General features: G+C 42.6%; 1 pseudogene; it reads right to left on the reverse strand.

Moving 5' to 3' along the window:
• Positions 1–1,095: 1,095 nt before the first annotated feature.
• Positions 1,096–23,743, reverse strand: LOC128850745 (protein ELYS-like; annotated as a pseudogene).
• Between the last annotated feature and the right edge of the window lie 248 nt (positions 23,744–23,991).

The raw sequence follows: 23,991 nt of genomic DNA on the forward strand, positions 1-23,991 counted from the left end.
AACATTGTGCTCAGTTGGGGAAGAGAAGGAACTGTCCCCCTGTTCCTCAGAACTGCAGCTTCTGCTCAAAAGTTTCTTTAAATACTTGAGTGTGAGTTACATTACAAGCAGCTTGGGTGGAAGTGGAAAGGGTTTTCATCTCCGCGCACACCCCCACCCCCCCCCCCCCCCCCGCCTCCAGTGCTTCATTGTACCTTCAAAGCAATAGCACAGGATAATTCATCCCATGTTTAGATGAATCACAGTGTTCGGTATAATAGAATCCTTGTGCTGGCCTGATATGAGAGTCACCATTTTGGTGACCACGCTTGTCCACTACAGATGGGTGGAATCTCATTTCCAATGACATTTTTCTGGCGAGAGTTAGAGTGAGGGGCAAGATCCTCAGAACGGCAAAGCTATTGTAAAGATCTGCACCGAAGTCAAAGGATTTGGTATGTATCTTACTGGCAGCTAACTGCTTTTGCTTCCCATTCCTTACTGTAAACTAGGATTATGGCTCCTCTGCTATTCCTTTTGCCCTTGAGGAGCCCTTGCAACACGGACAAAGCCAACAGCTTTACATGGTGACAGTTTTGAGTTGTTGCAGCCTGGTGTTGGTCTCTCATCGCCTGTGAGGGCACTTAAACAGATCTGTCCTGGTATCGTTTCTGGCTATAACATACATTCCTTTGAGGGGAGGGGAGACCTGACGTAAAGTTCGGACACAGTGAGAATGTGTGTTCAGACAGCAGTTAACAAAGCACAGTTTCTTTCAATGCCTGGAGGTGTAGCTGAATGCAACAGTCTCACAGCAAAAGTCTGAATCTAAGCCTGGGAGGGGAAAGCTCTTGCTGCTCTCTGTCCCCATGAGGTGATGGCTTATGATAGTTGTGGGGTTGTAGGACTGCATTTGAAGTAGTATTTGTCCAGATTAGATCTTAAGGACTTTGCCATCTCCTTGGGATAATTAACAGGTAAAAAGGGGGTTCTTAGGGTTCTTAGATGGGGAAGGCTGTTGGCTGTTTCACTGACTATAAGAGATTGTTCCTCAGTATGCTGTAGGTAAGAGCAAGTTTATGTTCTCTATTTCAACACGCTTTACGTGGTTTGATTGGTGTGTTTTGGGTTCCTTGCTTTGGTTTGGCTTTTTTTGTGTGTGTGTCAGAGCCTGGCTGTGTTGCTACACCAATTGCAATGGTTCAAGCAGCTGTCTCTCTTCTGGAAGACCCAGCTTGTCTGCCTAAAAAGTAGGTAACTGCCCATGCAGAGCAGCTTGATTTCCCCTAAAGCTACTGTGTGCATGTGTTTCTCTCTGAAATACAGATCTCCTAACCCTGTGGATTTGTGTTACCTCACCCACAGGGCTGTGCGAGGAAGGTAGCTCACCACAAGCCACTTCGTGATCATTTGCCTTTTATTTTGAAAGGAGGTACTCACAGGTTTTTCCTAATGCTTTTGCAGTATCTACGGCACCATTGTTTATATTTTCAGTTAATGGAATTATTTCTATTGAGTCTGCTGTATGCCAAAATGCACCGCTGAATATGACCAGCCTGCCAAATTCCTCCTGTGGGACAAAGTGGCTTTTTCTTTCTTAGGCAGGGAAACCCATCTTTGACTTCAAAAAAAGGTGTCATTCTGTCACTCTACTACAAATGTTTTCCTCCTTTGATTTTTCTTAAGAGGGGTGGTGTGTATTCTCCAGGAGCTGCTTTCTCTAAAAAAAACCTGACTGATCACCTCAACAATTGTGGTGTTGAGTTCTCCACTAGTCAAAGGCCCGAGGTCTGAAGTGTTGCAGAACACTTGGAAAGCATAGAAAGCGTAGACACAGGCGCGCACATGTAGGAGAAACAACATTTTTATTAATTCTAAAACTCTACTCCATGTCAGACATTGTCACGAACATTTTGTAGCTGGTGTCATAAGAAATGTATTACACAACTCCACATTCGAGGGAGGACGTCTCTTGGCTGGTGGTTCTGTAGCTCTAGAATTCAAAGGAAAACACAACAGATTTTCATTCCCCTGAAGTCCAAGCATATCAGAATTCAACTTTATTTGACCATACCACCTGTAGGAAAATCATCAGGTTTGGGCTCTTTAGAGTTCTGCCTGTTTTTAAGTACAACAAATAGAAATGAGGCAGAAACGGGGCTGGAAGTAGTAAAAGGTTCCTATTTGGTCACACAACCAAGTCTGTCAAAATAATCTGCTCAGCAACAGCTTGATGGAAATCACAGTTTTAGTTTCACCTGTCTTAAGTTCTATAAATATATTTACCATAATGTAAATACATCTATTTGCATGAATAAGATTATATTGATTCTTAAATGTTACGTATGGTACATGCAATAAAGCCAAACAGAGCTTGTTTCTGTTCAAATGGATTTTTCTTTCTCCAAACACGTAGCTCAAGAGCAACCTTGCTTCCTATACTTGTGTCTCCAGTGCAGACAACATATTACTTATAACATTTGCTCTGGTGTGTGCAATTACTTTGGTTAGTTTTACTGGGGTTGGTGATGGCTTTGGTGTTGAAATTGTCAAGGAAGAGGGGAGAAAAAAATACCAGCCTTGTGTCATCAAAGTGATGGTTAGTTTTCCATTACATTCCACCCCCTAAAGATTACGTTGTTTAAAGACCGACATGAGCAATTGGTACGGCTTGAACTTTTCCACCACCAGCTTTCTTTGAATGCGATGGAGGACTTTGCCACAGCGTTCTAAGATAGAATTTCTTGGAGCTCCTCCCTCTCTACTCTGAGAATCACCATCATTCTGATGAATGAAAACTATGAAGCAAAAACTAATTAGAAGAAGTTCATTGCACAGAACTATCTGTGCTATTTCTAGTTTGCGAATAAGCTTACTCTCCAGACCTGCCCATCAGCTCACTCCACTTTCACCTCGTGCTTTTAGCACAATCAAAGCAAAACTGGAACAATAACAGAACCTATAGCTGTAAGTTAAAATAAGTCTGGCGCTCTGCAGGACCTTATTCTGATACACCTGTTATCACCTGCAGGTTTCAAATGCCCTGCAAAATAGCAGGCTTTCCTTTGTTTTTTTTCCCTGAAATAGGTATGCCTAAGATGTCTGAATAAAGAGTGAACTGCAAATGACATTTGACAAAATTATGTGATTATTAAATCAAGCAAAAAAACCCTGCCTACACACATGTGGCTGGATGAAAGTTTTCAAATCCAGTACGTAAAACTTCCAAAACCACCTTAGAAGTTTGATTCACTGGGAAACTATAGTTCCAGAAAACCGCAAATGCTTCACAGTTCCATAACAAAGTTTCACATAACACCAAATTTAATCTGACTGTTTTCGGAAGTTAGATACAGATTTCCGTCATAAAAGGGGTAAAACGAATGTTGTGGAATTGCAGAGCACACTACACCTTGAGGAAGTAAAAAAAATCCAACCCACCCACCATGCCAATTTTACCTGTGGACTGACATCCTGACTGCTGTCAGCTAGAAAATAAAGTTGTGTGCAAGGTACTAGTGATGAGATACAACATACTCTTTGTTCCATGGAAGAACATCCAATAATCTAACCCCTGCCTAACCTATGTATCTGAATAACTGAATGATAAGATTGGCTGATAGGAAAAATATCTGTTTATTCCTCAGATGGAAACAAACTACTTCAAGCAGAGTCAACAATGGTCTGTAACAAATTATAACTTGACAGAGCAGCTTTGGCGTGGGGAAGGATATTGCTAAACTTTTAGGCCCAGCTGTAACTGAAAGTGTAGAAACTTATTCCTAATATTTCCAAGAATGGTATAAAAACCAAAGCATGATCTCTGTTGAGGACTAGCTGAACTGTTAGTAACACCTAACAGAACCTTACGCACTTGACAGAACTTTTACACTCACGGCAAGATTAACCTTCATTGGTTGATTCTGCTGGACTGCTGGCCAATAGCAGGCACTCTGTTGATTGTGGACTGGAAGAACTTCGTTGGCTGGAATACAAGCCCTGGTCCGTAAAAAGGACTTCACGCACTCCTATGAGAAATAAGACATTTCAAAACCCCATTGTGATTCTGCCTCTTCTCTTTTCAAAGAGATGAAGATTTTTTTCTGTCCACACTTACTACTTCAGTGTTGGTGAAAGGAAGCTTCAGGAATTCTTCCACTAGTCCCACCTCCTGGCAGCTTTCGTACATGTGTTCTAAGAGCTCTTCTCTGTTTAACTCTGCGGTATGTTGCTGCAAAAGAGCCCAAGACTCCACCACACATCTGTAATTCATTTTTTTGATAGGTAAAGGTATAGTAATAGTGTAACCAAAGAGATGCCCCAAAATTATTGTGTTCCAAGTTTAAAGGAAATTGATGGGATTGTGATTTAAATTATTTGTTCTCCACTTTTTGCAATATTTGAATGTCATAATGGTGTGATATATTTCTTTACCTATTAGACAACAACACAGTGACACAAAGCTGCACTTCGCTACAAGTTGACACTGATGGCTTCATACGCTGTAGGTATTTGAGTGCTTGCCTATGCTGTCCCTGGCAAACGAGCGATTGAGTAATTCGCATCTGGAGCCACGGTGCTACTTGCATTGTTTCTTGATGGCAGAGATGGGCCAGTGATTTCTGTAAAGGTTGAAGACCGGCCTTCTTCGGATAAGTACATAGACTCCTGCAACACAAATATTCAAAAGTTTCTTAAAATAAGGGTGAATGTCTGTTGAACCAAACTAGATGAGTTACTAATGACATAGTTGATACAGGACATGTAAATAAGATCCCTTAGGTATTTGCAGAAAACCTGTTCAGTTGGCCATACAGAACAAAGGGAGCGTTTTAAAAGGAGTAGTTCACTCTTTCCTAGGTTAATCGAATCTCTGTATACAAACAGCACTTTTCATAAGCGCATTACAAATAATAAGTTTTATCAATTACCTGTCCAAGTAATTAAAACAGAATCTTAAACTAACTAACTGCTGAAGTTGTTGCAGCAGGACTACGAAAAAAGCCTATCGTGCTTCAGTAGCTGCTATTAGCTAAGCAGCAATTTCTGAAAATGATTTTATCGAGGACAGCCTTGCACGGTAAGGTACGTCCAACGGAACAGTAACATACTTACTTCATAATCATGGTGATCGAGAAGACAAAATCCTTGTATCAGTATTACAAGGCCCTGAGGGAGAGAAAAGGTGGTGGCGAAATATATTTTCTATTTGATTTAGACAGTGCTGAAAGACATCCAGCAGTAAGTAAATGGTCTGATATTAAATATCCAATTAAGGCTAACAAAACTGCAAGACCAACAAATTATCCCATTACATTTAGAAAAAAATAATGAAATAAGAATATAGAAGTTGTAGGAATCAGAAAATACTAACGTCTTAGTCTTGCCATTTTAAGCTATTTGAACCTGGAGACAGCCAGGTCCTAAGCACAAAACTCTGTTCTGAAGAAGTAACCAGAAAGAAAGACACTTTGATTTTTGTAAGGCATCCAAAAACTTTAGCTTTAGATATTTAAATACTTCTGTTATAAATTCAGGTTCCCTCTACAGTCAGTGGAGCCACCTGCTAGACATTCAGAACATCCAGTGCTTAATTACTAAAGCAAACAAATTCTATGCTTGGTTTTCTTCTTCATTTCCAGAGGATGTAAAATAATGTAATTGATGGGGTCCTCGCAATACAACTTTGCTCTGAATGATTAAAACTGGATCTAAACCAGCATGTAGATCCACCACTGGTAGTGCCACTTTCTGACCCCCTGGTTTTAGGGACGTCTTCTAAGACAGCTCTGGGCTACCACTGTTTTCACAGCCCTCGCTCTCTAGGCTTCCGTCCTGGGTAAGGTAACAAACCAGAAGAGCAATTCTGGGTATTTCAGCAGCTTAAAAATTAAGTGTCTGCCCAATGACTTCCCTCTTCTCTCTTCTTATTATTCTGTGTGCCTGCACTTTCAACAGAACAAAACCATGCCCTGCTGGCTGTGCTGGAAAAGCGAGGATTTCAGTAAAAATCCTCTGCTCTAAGCCACTGTTAGAAATCCTTCCGCTCTGAAGCAGCAGGTTTCAGTGCGTCATTCTAGTAAGAAGCCATTTGCTACAGGTACGGGTGCTTTAAAAATTAAAAACTGTGTGTAAATTTTGAGTAAAATAATAATGGGGCTTTTTGCCTTTAACATTTCTTAGTAAACCCATTCTGTCATAGGAGAAAGGACCTGGCAATAAAACACTGAAAAAAAATCATAAAAAATCCACAGTACAAAAAAATAAAACAATGCTTCTGTCTATGACCGAATTCTAAACTAGATGTTTTCACTAGCTTTGTGCTTGAGGAGTAAATTAAAATCCCTTCCTAAGCACGTAGGTGACAAACATTTAAGAACATTTTTGTGCATATCTTGAGGTGCACTTAAAATAACCAGAAAGGATACAATCGCATGTTTGTAGGGTTCTTCTATGCTTTCCAACAAATAGAGATCCAGCAGTGCCTGAAAGGAAAAAATAGAAGTTTTGTAAGCACACCAGTCGTTCATAAATCGTTGGTTTTTGGGTGGGGTTGGGTGGGGAGGGGGATGGTGGTACTTTCAGTGAACATGGCACTCACATGTACACTGGGAGGGGGATATTTCCCAGTCCCTCCTTTCTCTTTCTGCTACAGCTTTGCAAGTTGGTCTCCTATGTGGGAAACTACGCCATCTATCATCAGGCAGTTGGAATCGCATTTTCCTCTGGAACAAAAGGTAGGATTTGGACAGAAGAAAACACTAACTCCAGCCCCTCAGTGCAACAGATTTCCTCCAGTCCAAACAAAACCAGAAAGCTCCCACGAGTCGAAGAAAGTAGCAAACATACAAAGGCAGGATTATGACTTGAACTGCACATGAAAGGAACACACCAGCCAGTAACTAGTGAAGTAAGCTCAGTAAGATGAATTTTCAAGCCAATCTCTGACACCCTGCAGCTTCCACCAAAACTCATCTGGCTGCATCTTCCGCACAGTGCCAGCGCCTAGGCTTCCTTAGGTCTTTCTAGAGTTTTCTGTACGATTTCCAAAGGAAAACCTATTGTCATCTAATCCAAGGCATATATCACCTACTCCAGGAAAGAGGGTTTACATTAGGAAGGAACTTTTATGCAATAGCCAGGAGAGTGCTAGGGGTGCCGGCTACGTGTAACTCTGACTGTCTCACTAAATTACAGAAATGACTTGTGAGAAGGGGATTTAGGCCAAAGCAATTCTTGCCATCTACCACTACTCAATAAAAGAGAGGATTTCCTATTTTAACATGCCTTCTTCCACATCTTTGGCTGTTTTCGCCCTATATCACTTTCCAGTTTGAAGAAAAATCCCACAATCACCCTGAACACAATGACTATTAAGTGGTTGTTACAACTGCTCAGATTTAAGCCCCTTGTCCTCGCTAAGGCTGTCTTCCAACCATCAACAACAACAAAAGCTCATGTTTCCATAATTATAACCCAAGCATCATTCCAAACAAACCAAAGATACTATCAAACAAACCTTTGTCAGTAAGCTCTTATGGTTCTCTTTGAAAACAGCTTAAGACTCTGCTAAGGTTCCTCCAGAGACACTGGCAGTGCTGAAGGGACTGTAGCGATTTTGGATCAAGGAAGCGGCAGGAGCCATCAAACAGCGGAACATTGTATCATTACCCAACAGAGCAATTTCAGAGTTTCAAGGTACAGGGGAGCAATATCACATCCCAGCAGGTTACTGAATAAGCTCAGATAGAAAGAATGAATTTGCATTTGCAGAATGACTACACTAGTACTCACATATGTGGTCAAATTCATCTTTGGTGTAGACCACTTTGTTCCATGCACAGTCACGAATAAACTGTAACTTCACTGCAAGAATTTGGCTGCTCTTTAAAAGAGAGAACAAAAACCAAATTAATCAACAGTTTCAAACTAAAAAAAGACAAACCTGAAAAGCAGCCTTACTAGTCTTACTTTCAGATGTCCAATGTTTAATGCATCCAGTCAGGAGTTCTAAAGATCCTGCCTGGACAGCCGCAGACAATATCGCCTCTAACTGCTCCTCCTAAGCAGAACAGACAAAATTAAATGAGAACATTCCATACTTTCAACATCTGAGCCATCAACAGTACAAATCTCTGAATGATATCATCACACTTCAGCAAAGAGAAACTAAAACAAATCTTGATTTCCCAAGTTATTTCCGAGCTGGAGCTGATACCAGAATATCTGATTGGAATCTTAAGAGGCTGCGTCAGGCTTGCAAAATAAACAGCGTAGGGGGCTAGGCCTACTTGCCAAGGAATTTATTTTTAGCTACCACATAGTGCAGAACTTTTATTTGCCCTAACACACTTCCACAAATCTGAAATCCATGTCTCCTCAAACATTCACATAATTTTTCTTTTCCTAAGTTCTGCACTGCTTTTTCAAGTTAATCAGGGATCCAAGCCCTAACTCCTGACTATGCAGGTAGTCCAACAGATGGGTGATGACGATGGAGCAACTTTCCTTGACTTCCTTCAAGAGCTCTGTTCTTGCTCCTGCAGCACTGCTCTATTTCTTCCTGGACAGTCAGTCCCTGACCGGGCTTCAGCTGGAGACAATGATAGTTTTACAGACTCCACAGTGGGCCTAAAACATTACTATTTGCATGAAACTGGCAGGATACCACAGCAATTACACATGAGGATGAGCATAAAATGAGCATAAAATGTTCTCTGACACCAAAAGCAGTGCAACAGAAGAAACCGAGCCAAGACACATCTCTTTAGGCATTCTCAAGAAAGAGGTAGTAAAAGCTCACCTCCTTCTGGAAACCACTGCAAGTCACATGGATGACTCCAGAGCTCAGCAAGCACACTCCATCTGCAGAAACAATGAACGTTGGACAACTTTCCAGACTCTTGGAGTTATGTCACCATTAGTTTACATTTTTCAAACAGCAGTAACCGGAAAGATAGAACTGACTACCCATTGTCTTCATCAGATCACTTACAAGTTTGTTTTAAAAAAAAAATTGCTGTGCATAGGAATCTCATCTCTAGTGCTACCGAGGTGCTGCACTTTGAGCTTCAGCTGAAGCTTTGAGCTTCAGCTCAAAGTCATTTTATGACCTTCACCGCTTCACAAGCTACATTACAAAAGCACCAAAACCCAAAACACAGTGGACCACCAGATACAATTCACAATATTACATGTCTCAGTACTACCACATCATCAAGGCTGGGTTTGTGGGGCTTCTGGGTGTTCTGGTTTGGTTTGCATTGTGAGTGACAAACATTGAGCGAGAGAACCAAAAAATGGCACCTGAGCTCAATTTAATCTTCTCACTATTAAAAGCAGTGAAATACCTACCAAAATTATAGCCACTTGCATTTAGGATCTGGTCAGGTGGCAGGTAAGAAGGAGGCGCTCCGCAGCTTAGACTCGGCTCGTGGACCACAACATCCAAAATGGGGTCTGGACAAACCATGCTTGTTATCCAGCGTCCACAAGGCAAAATAAGGGCAATGGAGAAGGAATTTTTCTGGCCTTAAAGAAAAGAAGCGCATAAGCTAAAAGCCAACATTTATATGTATTATTAGTAAGGATAGTGAAAACAGCTTAATAAAATTCTACCTTGTGGAATCCGGCATTCAAGCATCGTACCAGCAATTAAGCTCAAACACACCCAGATAAAGAGATGGTTTTTCCTGATCGTGTGTATTCACCTGACAAAAAAAGATCGAGATGCTCTTATAAGGAGATGTTACTGTAAAAGACAAGACATTGTCTCTTACTAGTAGAAAATACGGCACACCTGACATTTTTAAAACACCCCTCTCTACTTTGGCTTAATTCTGTTATAGGAAATGGAAACACAATGCTTACTTACTATTAATAATACAGAAAAATACTGAAGAGCAAACGCCTCTCTGACAGGTTCTAGACACGCTGCCCCTTTTCTTGTTCAAATTGTGTCAGTTCTATGCCACATCAAACACACAACTATTTGCTAATTAAGTTTTCCATACACGAAGAGTAGACCAAGACCTTTAGCTAGATGAAGAGTTCAGGAAAAAAAACCCTTATGCTAGGAGCACAGACCTGGCTGCTTTCAGAAAGAATGTACAAATAATTATTGGATACACTTGTATCGCTCAGCTGGCATTATTAATTGCCAGATTGGACTCAGTTACATGCTTTAAGAATAGCTCCTTTCCAGCAGATTCAGAATGAAAGAACACTCTTACCACCCACAATCAGTATAAACCCACCCAAATCAACAAACAAGTAATTGCAGTAAAGATTTTAATATAACACACTGACATTGTTAGACCCCATTTCTCTCAATAAGCGGAGGGTGGAGGGATCAGTCTCCTCTGGGGAGAATACATTCTCTGGGTATAAGCAAAGTGTGGGGTATATCCCTTACCCTCACAGAGTAAGGAAGAGCCTTCCTTTCCTCCAGCAGATCAACAATCCCAACCAACCTGGTGTCATCTGCAAACTGACTGAGGGTGCACCCAATCCCCGCATCTATATCATTGTTACAGATATTAAACTGAACCAGCCCCGGTACTGAACCAGCCCCTGGTCACTGCTTGTGACCAACCGCCAGCTGTATGCAGATGCAGATAAAGCTCGGAACAGGGAATGAAAGATACAGGTAACATTGCCAAACAATGGAGAGAATGGGCTTATTGGTCAGAAGAAGGCAGCTGAAGGAAGAAAACAACTGATGACTGCGCCGTACATCACTACAACATGTCAGCAAGCATAAAATAACCCCTCTTATTTTCCTGAATAAAGTCCCACATAATATATATTTTTAATAAACGCAAGAAACCAGTCTATACAGATATTTAAGACTTGTAGACTGTGGGTACAGATCAGTATTCATTGCTTAGATGACACGGACATGAGAACAAACCTTCATGAGTATTATCCTCTATGTTAACATTGTCATAGAAGTCTTCTCTGGTCTGACAGCTCAGTAATTTAATATTGCTGGTTTGCCTTCTCCAGGGAAGAATTCCACTCACAAGATCTAAACTGAACCTTTCTTTACAGCATTCCAAACCCTAGAGAAAAAGAAAAGATGAGAGAAAAGGTCATTCTGAGATAAAGACACACGTTTGACCTCAATAGGAAAGAATATATCTATCTAATATAAAATGCATATTGTATTGTATCCACTTCCCTTGAGCTTATTTTTGATGGCAAACAGACAGAGCTCAACAGAAAACCAAGAACATAATCCCAAACATCAGAAAAGAATAAAGAGATACCTTTATTTGGCCCCATTTTAAGAAAGGGAAAGAGACAGAAGCTTATTCAAGTCTGCAGTTTGGTTAAACAAAGCCCTTCAAAGCCCTGTCTTCTTTTCCCACACATGCCATTAATTAAGTGTTCAAATCCATAATAATTTTTTTTTTTAAAGCTGCTTCCTTTTCAGGAATTCAATGTACACAGGCTCTTTGCAGATGCCTCCAGTGGGAACACACAGTGTGTCAGTATAAAACTGTACGACTTGTTTCCAAAAAGGATGCACAAAGACCATGTGCAGGAAGGCTCAGCAAAGGATTTTTGGTTTTTTAAGGCTGCTCTGACTTTTGATGGTAAACATTCTCCCTGCCAACTTCACTGATACTCGATTAGAGCAACTTACAGTTTTCACCTTCTCACAGACGTGCTCCACTTATCTCATACACGACTTTGTTGGAAGCCAAACTTTTTTGATCACCAAATGTTAACTGCACCAGGTGTAAACTCAAAACATTGCCTTTGCTGAAAGAGGTATAAATGATGAAACGTGATTACAAAGCTGCTTTACAGTCCTCGTTATAATTGTATTAGGTCAAGATTGAAGTGTTCTTAAAAGTATGCTCTTCCTGACCAGAAAAACACCACTTCCCAAAACAGGATAACTGGTCACCTTTAGCCACTAAAGCAGAGGAAGAAACTCTGATGCTAGCAGCTTCAGGGCCAAATGCTAACCATACCATTAGAAAGCTTTCACATGTTGGATGGGCTAAAAATTGTTGGAAATAGTTCTTCGCAGTGAAGATCAAAACTGCTTTAGAGTCATACTTCAAAAGATCCCACTCTAGGACCGGCTGAGCTGCTTAAATAGCTTGCTGACAGAGACAGAGAGGTCTTTCTCCCCTGCCCTCGTCACCAAAGTTCCAGTGCCTCTTGCCTACACTGGATCCTTCCACATGCTGATTTGATTCATTAGCTTATCAGAAAATGTTGACTTTTCTGCTGAACAGTGATGGCTGTCAGCCAGGTGAGCTAAAAAGGCTCATGAAGGCTCCAAAGACAACTGAAGCTTGCACAGAGGAATCAGCAATACCGTCACCTCTTTCCTCTAGGGACAGCTGTTCTATTGACCTCTTCTGTGTTCTAGACCAGCAGCCTCAACTACTAGGAATACTGCTTTAAAACTGCCATGTGAAAATCAAACCAATCATGAAGCAGTCATCAAGAAACAAAGGAAATCTTTTCCAAATGCAAGCACAAAAATATAGCCAGTGTTGTTCTGCCTTCTTCAGAAGGTAGGAACTAGTAGATCCTTCCTCGATTCTGTAAAATCCTGTAAAAATCGCATTATAAGCTTAACACCTTCTGTAGCTGAATCTCCTGCAGAGCTAAATAGACAAAACAAAGATCTATGTATCAACTGAATGTGAACAAGTGTATTGAAAAAAGTGTCAGTGGCTTATTGCACGTTGAAATTCACCTTTCTTGGGTAGACTTAACAGCCCACAAGTAGCAACAATTGCTAGCATCATTTTCCGGCTCTTGAAAAGTCACAGTATAGACAGGGATCCTTCTTCCTCCAAGCTGACAGTATTGTCTACACGTTTATGAAAAAAAGGGGGGGAGAAAAGAAGAAAAAAGGTGAGTGTACTGGCCCTAACAGTTTGTAGAAGGGTAGAAGCATCTTCTGAGAAAGAGCAGCCGACATGCTTATCCTCAAAGTGCAGAAGGTCATACTTCCATCTCAAAGAAGTGAGTCAAGGGAGACACTCTGCTTTATGCAGCAGTCAAGGAGCAACAAAATTACTGCCCATGAAATGATATAACCTGGATTTATGCCCTCCTCTGCCTGAGGAGGAGAAACATACATGATCGCTTCAGCTGCCAGGCAAAAGAATGTTCCTGCTCTTGTAGCCTACTTTCACATTGAACTGAGAAGGCAGCATACCTCCTGAACACATTTAAAACAGCGCCAAAGAGAATTAGCTGCTTCTTTCTTTACTTGAACTACGGAAAGCATTTTTCTTCCAGACTTCTGAACCTTACTGGCACCTTCACAATCTAGTCTTGTCACCTAATTATTCCTTCACTGTCTATTTAGCCATCCAATAGCTTCCGGTGAGTCAGTGCAGATTTGTGGGAGCAACCCCCTGTCTGAATTTGGTCAACTATTTCAAGTGAGATTGCTCTTTGGCAGATTTAAAATCACCTCTTATTTTCCTTCCGCTTAGAGCTTTACATGTTCCTTATTCTCATCTCCAAGTGTTCCAGGCAAATTTCATGCATGTGCATCTTTGCCTTGGACTGGGTCAATCTCCTATTTTGGTCAAGGCAGAAATGTAGGAAAGAATTTATTTCCAGGCACAGACCAGCTATTGACTTTCCCCGTCTCATTAGTTTCATCCCAGACACTTTCAAGAATATTATCAACAAAAACACATTATTAACACACTTCAGCCTACTTACTCCAGCTTCAAAGTTTTCATATTCCATAGTGACAGGCAGTCACCTGAAAAACCCACAACCAGGTGATTGCTTCTGCTTATGTAGCCCAGCGTCGATATTGGTGTTCCTGACGGGTTTGGTAACTGAAAGCAGAGATGTCTTCCTTCTCTGGCGGCAGTTGCTCTTCTTGGTGGAACTTCAGCAGGAAACGTAATGACCAATCTGAGATCTACGCATATAAAAGCAGACACGAACGTCTAATGCAGTTTAGGTAGCATTTTAAACACTGATGTGAAAACACCTATAGTCTCATTCCACCGTCCCAGGAAAAATACCCTTTTAAGCAAGACTTTTTTTTGCTGTTTCCATTTTGTAGGCACTCAAAGAACAAAAGAACTCCCTGATCAGACGGGTGTTCTCACTCGTGTTTCAACATCAGGTAAAAGTGTAACCTTCCTAGAACGGTTTGTGTTGGTTGAGACCTTAAAGATAGACAGCTTCTCCTTGGACTCTGTAAAATCCGCAGCTTGGGCCTCGTGATGAAGCTGTTTAAAATGACACCAACTCCTGAAGCTACTTTTGCGATACTCAGGAATGTTTGCAATCTGAATAGACAAATTAGAGATTCCATGCATCTAAATGCATGATTCAGGATAAGTCCGATTTATTGTAGAAAACAAGTCTAGACTTTGCCCTGAGTCAATTAACGGAAGCAGAAGAACATTCCTGAGAAACAGGGCACCTCCGACACAACTTCCCACCAGGCAGCTGCACTGACTCAGATGGTAAAATTCCTACACCTCACTGGAAAGAAGGGGACATTTTTAACCTTAGGATTAAGCCACTCCCTTTTTAGATCAGTGCAGAACTGTATGGTGCCCAACTGCCCTCTGTAATCAGCAGTCACCAATACCTGCACGCTACTGTTGTCAAAGAGGGATGCGTATTGTTTATCTAAAAGACACACATTTTCCTACTTTTCAAAATCAAGTTTAAAAACTGCAAGCTTACCCAATGCTTCTATTCCATCCAGACTCCCAGATGTACCATCCAAACAAAGGTCAACCAGAAACAGATGACTGACATCTGTAGCCAATGCAGCAATGCCAAAGAGCTATCTCAGGCTATGATGTAGGTGTTGAGTGCTCACACTGGGTCCTCCGTGATTGGTTATGGGTTCTACAGCAATCACCTACGGGGAAACCACAAGTTAAGATTTAAGATGTTTGACCAGCTAAACAGAAATCATTCAAAAGCGAAGTCAGAATTAACACATCAGAAACGAGAAAGTAAATACAGGATCATAAGACTTAGAAACAAAGCATCATTTCCCATTAGATGAAGAAAGAAAAAATCTCTCTACAAAAAATCTGTTACTGCTTTCATTTACTACATTTCCTACAGGTTTTAACTGAATTAACATCAGGTTAGATCGTGCATTCCACTACCACAGCTCACCAGTTTCCCCTTCCTGCTTAGGCAATTACCTCTAAGAAAATAGAGAAAATCAGTTATGTGCAAGAATATTTATTGTAGTAAGAAAGACAACGCTAAATCTTGTTCTCCCGCTGCTCACAGCCCACCAGCACTGTGATGCAGGCTGTGCCTTCTTTGCCAAACAGGTACGATGGGAAATCGTGGCTGTAAGTCAGATGAGGCAGTGGCCAAGTTGCATGGTACTGGTAGATGCACCATCGCCACGGGAATGGAATGTTTTGGGAAAGTGTTTAAAGGAGATACGAGCTTAGGAGAATTTACACTGGTCCTCATTTAGACTAAAAGTAGCAACCAGCTAATGGGAAAAGAAGTTTTAAATGCACATCAGCACTTCTAGGAGTGTTAACAAAGCTTTTAAAAGGCAGGCGACTACAACAGCAACAAGAACAGCAGCTCGTTAGGTAAAAAGCTAACTCCAGCTAAGGAAGAAGGGCACACTGCTCTTTAACAACCCAAGCAGTCTGCATGCAAATTTATGACAAGGTGAAGACAAAGCCCTTGGCACATCTTGCGATGCACCCAGGACAAGACTGGCTGCTATAGCAGTGATATGAGCACACGGAGACTCCAGCATTAAAGCTCCGCCATGAAAAAACATGGGCTGGTCTCAGCCTTTGTACAAAACGCACAACTTCCTCGTTCACAGAAGATATACCCACGCAGAAAATCATTCGTAAACTAAGGTGCTTATTAAAGCCTTGAGACAGTAACAACATCAATCCTAACAACGTTATGGCATTTTTCATTCAAACGGAATTTACTTCTTGATTATACACTTCTGTCAGCAGGCAGCTTGCCATTCCAGCTAAAACTCTAAGACTGATCAAGGTGGTAGGGAAACTAACACAGGGAAGCACCAACTCGACTCCTGTCTTTAGAACTTACCACAGTACAAACCCTTACTATTCATCATCACACTGCAACCTTACAAACAAACAAAACTTCACCCGTGTTGTAGCAAGTCCAACCCTATCACCTTATGGAAAACTGAGGGATAAAGAAGCATTTCTTGCTTGCTGCTTCTAAGATGATAAAAATCCAGTGAATCTTGATGGTCTATCCCCTTACGCTGATTCCTGTTTACATTAAGATAAAGGGACATCACACCCTTCGAGGTTATGGGTTACAGAAGAGAGAAAAAAATAGGAACTTTACACCAGTGGACCCCATCTACACAAGCACAAGGCACACTGAACAGAGATTCAAGAGCTGCGGCTTGAAAGACAATCTGACAACAATCAGTCAGATAACTCACTAAAGGCTCTTTCTTCCTATCCAGAGTCCACACAAAAATGTCTTCTGCTCTGAAGTCACCTGCTCGCTAGTCTGAGATTGACGTGAATGTGACTAAGCCATTGTCAGCAGAACTAAGGGACTCTGAAATCATTTAAAGGCAGTATTTCTGACAGAAATTAAGCATGTAGGAAATGTATCTTACAGACACTCCAAAGAATAGACTTTCTTGTTTTTTCACTCCGGCTGAAAAAAAGATTTTTCAATGCCTTTTTGTGGAAGCAGAGAAGTAGGTAACTAGGTGCTCTACAATAAACCCAGAAAACTCATTTTACTACCAGAAAATTCAAAAGATAATGGTACCAAGCAGCCTGTGAATTTACATGGAGGCTCAGTCGACTGGATACTCTCAAGTGATAACGTTAATGCAATACAGAAAAAACATGCCTGCAAAGAGATGCTCCTAAGCTTTTCCTGAAACTGGGTTATGTACCACGTAATAACATAAAAGCTTCATTCCACTCATTAAAAAGTACATACCCTTCCAGGAAGAACAACTGCTTTAACCACTGTTGATGTTTCAAGGTTGTACAGGCACAGAACACTTCCCTCTCCTTCTTCCAAAGCAATCATCAGTCCAGTTCTTTTCTCCCACAAAAACTCCTTCACCACTCAAATAGTGGGAGGCTGTTCGTGTGCTCTTCTGAAATGGTATGCAGAGAGCCGCTGGCCTGTCACCGAGTTCACTATCTCGAGGTGAGGACCACATGCCAGCTGTGCTAGGTCACTTAGCCCTGGAAGAGGAAAGAAAGCTGACTGAAGCAAGTTTCCAAGCAAAGACTGAAAACAAGTGAAAAAACACAGTCCCTGCTCCTTTCCTTCAAGAAAAGGTCCTAAGAGAGAAAGACGGACTTGCCTAATTCTGGTCAATTATTTCAAATCACCCCCTGAAATCCTCAAGTAAGACATCTTAAAATGGGCAACCTTAGAGCTTTGCATTTGTATTTGTCATTCCTGCACTGAAGACTTTAGATTGTTTGGGATAACGATTACAATACATTGATGCATAGTCTTTACTCCAAATTTGGCTTGCTTTTGCTAGAAATCATCTCAATAGTTATGGGAAGACAAGTCTTAAAGCATACTTCAAATATATCTAATTAATTTCTAAAGTTGGCTTGACACATGCCTGCTCTGGGTGGGGAGCTGCACTTCAACAGGAAACTATCTTCAAGTGGGCACTGCACGAGTAAATATTTGCACATGCTGCTCACAGAAAGAAGGAAACACATTTCATTTCACTGAACGACTTCAAGCTCAAAGAAATGGTTGGACTCGACGATCCAAGATGTCTTTTCCAACCTAGTGATTCTGTAATTCTGTGAAAGTATTGACTCAATTACTGCCTTTACAGTCATGTAAATAGACTCTCCCTGCTCTTGACAGAAACCTAGACATCCAAATAGGCACCCAGCCCTACTTTCAGATCGCAAGTCCACCTCCTAATCTGCTCAGCCCCTTTCAGCAACTCTCACTGGGTACCCATCTACATCCTATTCAATTCTTTGGGAAAATGACTGCAGCACTTCACTCTGTTATCCTCTTCCCTCTGTTTTCATTCAGACTCACAAGAAAAAGGAGGGGGCGTTGCTTCTGTAACATTGTACAAGAACTATTTCTGCACCTGACGTTATGAGGGGCATAGAGCTTGAGCTGCTACAAGTAAACAGGGCCCAAAACAAGACTGTTGCTCTTTTGAAAACTGCCTTCCATATAACTAAAAACCGAGGAGGGCTCACTGGCTTATCTTTAAGTAAATTCTTTTTGTAGCCCAAGATAGGTGTAGGTTATTGTCCTTTCAGACTTTCGCTTGACTAACCTTTAATACTAGCATTTTTAATGGTTAAAACAGCTTTTTCCTTCTCTCTCAACCTGATGCATCTTAGCAGCTCCCACCCGACACCTGTGCTTCAGGTAACCTCCAGGCAGTAACTGCTTTAGACCAAGACCAAAGGAAAAGGAAAATGCTCACCTCCGGAAAACTTCCCGTGCAGCACAGAATCTTGGGTCACCTCATGTTTCACGAGTGCTTGAAGAGTCCCCTCTGGGAACCGCAGCAGGCTGCTCGTCACCTGCGCTCTTAGGTCTCGCATTCTTCGCTCTAAATAAAGAAAAAAATGGGAGAAGAGGCTCGTGTCAGCCATAAACACTTTTGAGATCGACAGAAGTTCCATCAGTACGCTGGGAAAAATTTCTTCTACATTGCGTGTAGCTCTTTTCCTTACAAAGATGGCCTTCAGGACAGTTATGGATCTCACAGCAGAGCAAAGGGAGAATCCTTTACGTTTCTAATGTCTCTGAGATCACCAATAACAAGTGACACAGAGGTATGAACAAGATAAAGATCAGGGAAAAAACAATATGCTCTGTTCAAGTCTATTTATTGAGGTTAGTAAGGTGGGATCGGAGAAAAATCATCTTTTAACAAGAGTTTCACAGCAATAGGTATGAGTTTTCCTTTCTCTTTTCCCTTGGTTTCATAATTTAGTATTTGTTATCAATTGTCTTTGAGTAGCTGTCGGGCATTACTTATGTTGTGCTCACTTCTGGCATGTTTCTTTTCACCATTAAGGCACCCTAAGCTCTTAACTAACTTCCTTCTCAATTTCTTCCAGAAAAAGTGTACCGCAGATATTTCCACATGGCAAGCGATACGGATTTTCATAGCTCATCAGTTAGAAGGTAGTTTCCCACACCCTTACGATGGAAATAGAACACAGCACTTGAAACCACTGGGGTTTTCTACAGTTAAATCCTCATCCTCCTTATTCCAGTCCCTTCCTTCCTGTTTCCTGTGCTTATCATATCTCTGCAGTGTGGAAAGTGTCCTTGCCCACAGCAAGAGGCTTGGAACTAGGCAATCTTTAAGGTCCCTTCCGCCCCCAATGATTCCATGATTCTATGAAAGAGCATCTGGTGAACGAGTTAGCAGGTGACTGAGTGAGTACCACTGGGTCATTTCTTTCTCACCTGGGCAGAAACACCTCCCACTGACAGTTCAGGCAAACCCTCTATGTTTAATCCAAAATCTAAGCTGTAGTCTACGAAGTCGCTAGCATAACAGAGATGGTCTGTCTCAGAATTATACCATCAGGCTTCCAGTGTTTGTGTGGATGCTCCACAAGCTCTCTGAGAAGTACAAATTTACAGCAGAAGGGGAGAAGAAGAAAGCATTTCAGCTCTATATCCCATCAAGCCCCAACACCTAAGCTCCTAGGTTCAAAGCAGACCACAGACTGGGTTTCCCTTTACATGACAAAACCAAACAAAAGCACCACAGACCACAATCTGACACCGGAGCCAGTTTACCCAGCCACCTCCAACAGCTCTTCTCTCACACGACTGCACATTCCCTCCACAGATATACACCCTGTCTAACGGGCTAAGCTAGCAAGACTTCCAAAAGTCATTTCTGACATTGTGCTCTTTTTTACATTGCTTGGAGTACCTGGACAGCAGACACAGGTCCTAAGTGTCCCCATACACAACAGAAATGCAACCTTCTGACACAGTAAGACAGCACTCAACCAGTCGCTTCCAGTACACCACACCCGTGTGGCATCGCACCCACCGCTTGCTCCTCTCATCACGGGTTACGGGATGATCGCACCACAAGGAAGGGGGAGGTCTTCTCTAATCATTGGACAGCACCTGGTCCAACCACCCCTGCTCAAGAAGGGCCACCTGGCAACCTGCCCAGGACCATCCCCAGGCAGCTTTTCAATATCTAATTCTGAAACACACTTTTACAAAAAGCAACCTGACAAGCTGAACTGCAAAAACATTTGCAACACATGCAACAGGGCCAGGTGTTTGGCGACTCTCTCCTCCCAGTCTGTCTTCACCCACCATCTACATAAAACCATGCCAGACTGGCAAAGGAGTCTCACGATTACTGCCCTAAAATTATACCCAACAGCTTACTAGATAAAAGACATGAAATTAACAGAAGTCTGATTAATTTTGTTTCACCCACCAAACCAGTAAAACCTTGTGAGACCAGCAGAGGCTTCTCACCATCATGGCTTTGCCACAGCCGTGTTTAGCCATACACCCCAAAAGGGGTTCAGCCCAACGTACTCTTCAGTACTACAAAGCATAAGACTTTGCTCTCTTTAATGCAGAGTGGAGACTGTTTTGAAAACAAAACACATCACCTTCCTAAGAAGATGGCATGACAGGTCATGGTTTAGCGTTTAATGAACAATGGGCACACAGCCCTGCTTAGCTCAGAGAACAAATGTGGAAAGCTCTTAAGGCAGTCAGATTGCAGGCTGAGCAGCACAATGTTCCCCACTGCGGTTGTGTTTCTCATCACTCTGAGCACTGTGGCCACTGTGTGATCTGCTCAAGCTTTTCAGAACACACCCATCAAAGCCCGTTCCCTACGGCGACACACAGGCTGCAGCCAGCACTCCCAGTAGGAGTACGCCACGTCCAGAACCCAGGTGCCTGAAGCTAACAGCGTAGCAGTGGCACTGCTGGATGGAGATGGCACCAGATGTACCGTTTCTAACTTCCGTCGTTTTGTGGTTGGTGTGAACCCTGATGATCCTGAAGGGTTTCATGTGTTCTGCTCAGTGAGAGATTTCTCTCACAGCTCCAGTCAGACCTATTTCTTAGACAATATGGAGAGAGAAAATCACCAATTTAGCCATCTATCCATTAACATAATTATAGACCCACGAAGGGGCTGCTTCTGAATATCATCTTTGTCAGCAGCCAAGGTTTGAGAAGGATCATTTCTATGATGCTTGGGGCTCATGCACCATGGCCCAGAGGGTTCACAAGGGAAGGTGCTCAACACGGGTACCCTTTCATCCAAAACACATATGACCTCCTGCGAGAGTTTGGATACTTACAGATCCAAGCCACCAAAGCAGACACTGCAGGTAATGAACCTTCTCTAGATCACTATGAACAGAGTATATTAACTGCTTACCCTATATAGGGTTGAGCAAATACCAGCTGTGTTTGAGAAGCAATGACTGTGGCAGTCACCAAAATCAGAAGGTTCCTACGGACCCTCCCCAGCACTTCTTTCAAAGATGCAGTTAGATCAGTTACGTCTTCTAGGGATGGAGCGTATGTTCCCAGAGGGATTGCAGCTTTCCCTCAGGAGCCAGCACATCCACCACGTGCCTGGGCAAAGGAGACCTTCAAGAATCTCCTCGCTTACTCTTACATGCCACCTGGAGGGCATTTTGCTGCCTCTGAGGAACCAGAGCTTCTGGCACAAGACATCATGCACTTTGTCACAAAGGTGGAACAGCTGTGAACCTGCAGTTTAAGTATACACACACGGAATGGAAGCGAGTCCCTCTGCTACCACCAGAACCTTTCTATTGAGGGATTAAATAAAAACAATATCATCACACATAAAAGCCAATATTTTAGTTGGATAACTTGCAGTACTGAACTTGTTAACCTCGAAAACTCTTCATAAAAACAACAACAAAAAGCATCTTGTCTTCTTTCACTCCCAGCACCACGTCATTGCTGCATTCATAGTTCAAGTATAACAGAATACATCAACCGTTCACCACGGTAACATCGTATTCAGTTGGGGAAGTGAGGAGGAAGCAACTGGCCCCTTGTTCCTCAGAACCAAGGCTTCTGCTCAAAACCTTCTTTAAATGTTCGAGTGTTAGCATCCAGAAGCATGCATTACAAGCAGCTTGGGTGGAAGTGGGAAGGGTTTTCATCTTCTGCACACATGCTACATTCAGGTCATATTTCACTTATGAGACCCGCAAGTATACAGCTGCACACACTGCAGCCTTCTGCATTTGAGCAGTTTCTCCTCCACAGCCAGCTTTAGCAGTTACTACACATCGTAAACAGCTGTTAATGGATAAGGAAGCACTCCCAGTGTTCTCCAAGCTCAAAAATATCAACTACCTTTCCTCCTCATTCTGTAGTCCCATTTTGTTCCAAAAGGCCAAAGTTAAAATAGACATCAAGCGTAGAGGGTTGCTCCAAACTTTACTCTCCTTTCAAAGGACTTTCAGCAGCCCACCCTGCAGTTCTTGCTAGCAAGAAACTCCAAGCAACCTCGCTACCAGTAGGCTCAAGTTTCACTTTGGATGGGACAGCTATTGGAGCCATTAAGCTCATTAGGCTAGAGACATACCCAGCTGACTGAAGAGGCCTCCAGCAACTGTCTAGTCCTGACACGGCGTCGTGCTCTACTCCCTCCTCCTCCTCCACTTTGTACCAGAGACCAGGTCAGAAGCAAAGGCTCAGGTTCTTCTTCCAGGGAATATATTCGGACTTGGTAGGGGAATCTGACAGGTGAAGCTAACGCTGAATTTGATCACACTCCCCTCGTCTTCACCTATCAGAAACATTTAGAGTCTAAGACTTCTAAGTGGTGAATGTAAACAAGAAACCCACTTTGTTGTTGTTGTTTTAAGCAAACATTAACTGGGATATTGAGGCAGGTGTCCCAGCTTCCTCTGAAGAGGGTTAGAGCAGGAACTGCTTACTTTTAGTTGTAACTATGTATTGTATTGTGTGTATAACTGATTGTCAGGACTCCTTACCAGTACAGGACGTACTTGAGGAGGTCGCGGGCGAAGCGACAGCCGCTCTCCCGGCACACTGTGTTGGAAAATGTTAATTTAGCTGAAGAGTTAGAGTTTAATTAAGTAAGACTAGAATTATAGGTTATGTAGATTGTATTTGGCAATTGATATGTATTGTATTTAACCTTTAACTTCGTTGATCTTTATAGTTAAGTTTGTGCAGACTTCGTTTGTTTCTGTAGACAGTGACAGTTTTCTCACAGACCACATATAGCCTTCACAAGTATGATATTAGGGAGTGCTTAGAAAGAATGTACTAACAACCTTATCCGAGCAGAGCCTACGCTTTCACTAACAACCTTATCTGAACACAGTCTACATTTGTGAAGGCCAGAAGCATACCAAGGGCAGTTAACCGAAGATAAAGAAATGCAGGTGTCCACAAATGATGAGACAATTTTCGAATACATATGCATGAAAATGATGTAATCTGTTGAATATACATTAGATTATGAAACACTTTAGGATTAAATTGCGGACGCGCCGGGATGGTCTTGGAACCTGATTTGGGTATACCCCAGGTTCCCGGGGCCTCGAAATAAAGCACCACATATAACCTACCTGGACTGGTTATGTGTCTGTCTCTACGCTAACAACTGCGCCCGGGAACGGCACCCGCCCGGGAACGGCACCCGCCCCGGAGGACACGCCGCCCCCGGCTCGCTTCTGCTTCGCCCCGCCGCGGCCATCCAGGACCGGGGAGAAGCCGCCTCCTGCTCGGCGCGGCACAGACGCCGCCTCTCGAACGGGCGCCACCGCGGGGCATCACGGGAGCGATTGGAAGGCTTCCGGGGCGGCTTCCGGGGCGGCTTCCGGCGCCGCGGCCGCCATGTCCGGTGCGTGCAGCGGCGCCGCCCGCGCTCTCCTCGCCCCGCGGCGAGCGGGACCCGCCGCGTTCGCCAACAGCGCGGGCGCCGCCTCCCGCGGAGGGGGCCGGGCAGAGTGG

The sequence above is a fragment of the Cuculus canorus genome, unplaced genomic scaffold (assembly GCF_017976375.1).
Source record: "Cuculus canorus isolate bCucCan1 unplaced genomic scaffold, bCucCan1.pri scaffold_65_arrow_ctg1, whole genome shotgun sequence".
In the NCBI taxonomy this organism is placed as follows: Eukaryota; Metazoa; Chordata; class Aves; order Cuculiformes; family Cuculidae; genus Cuculus; species Cuculus canorus.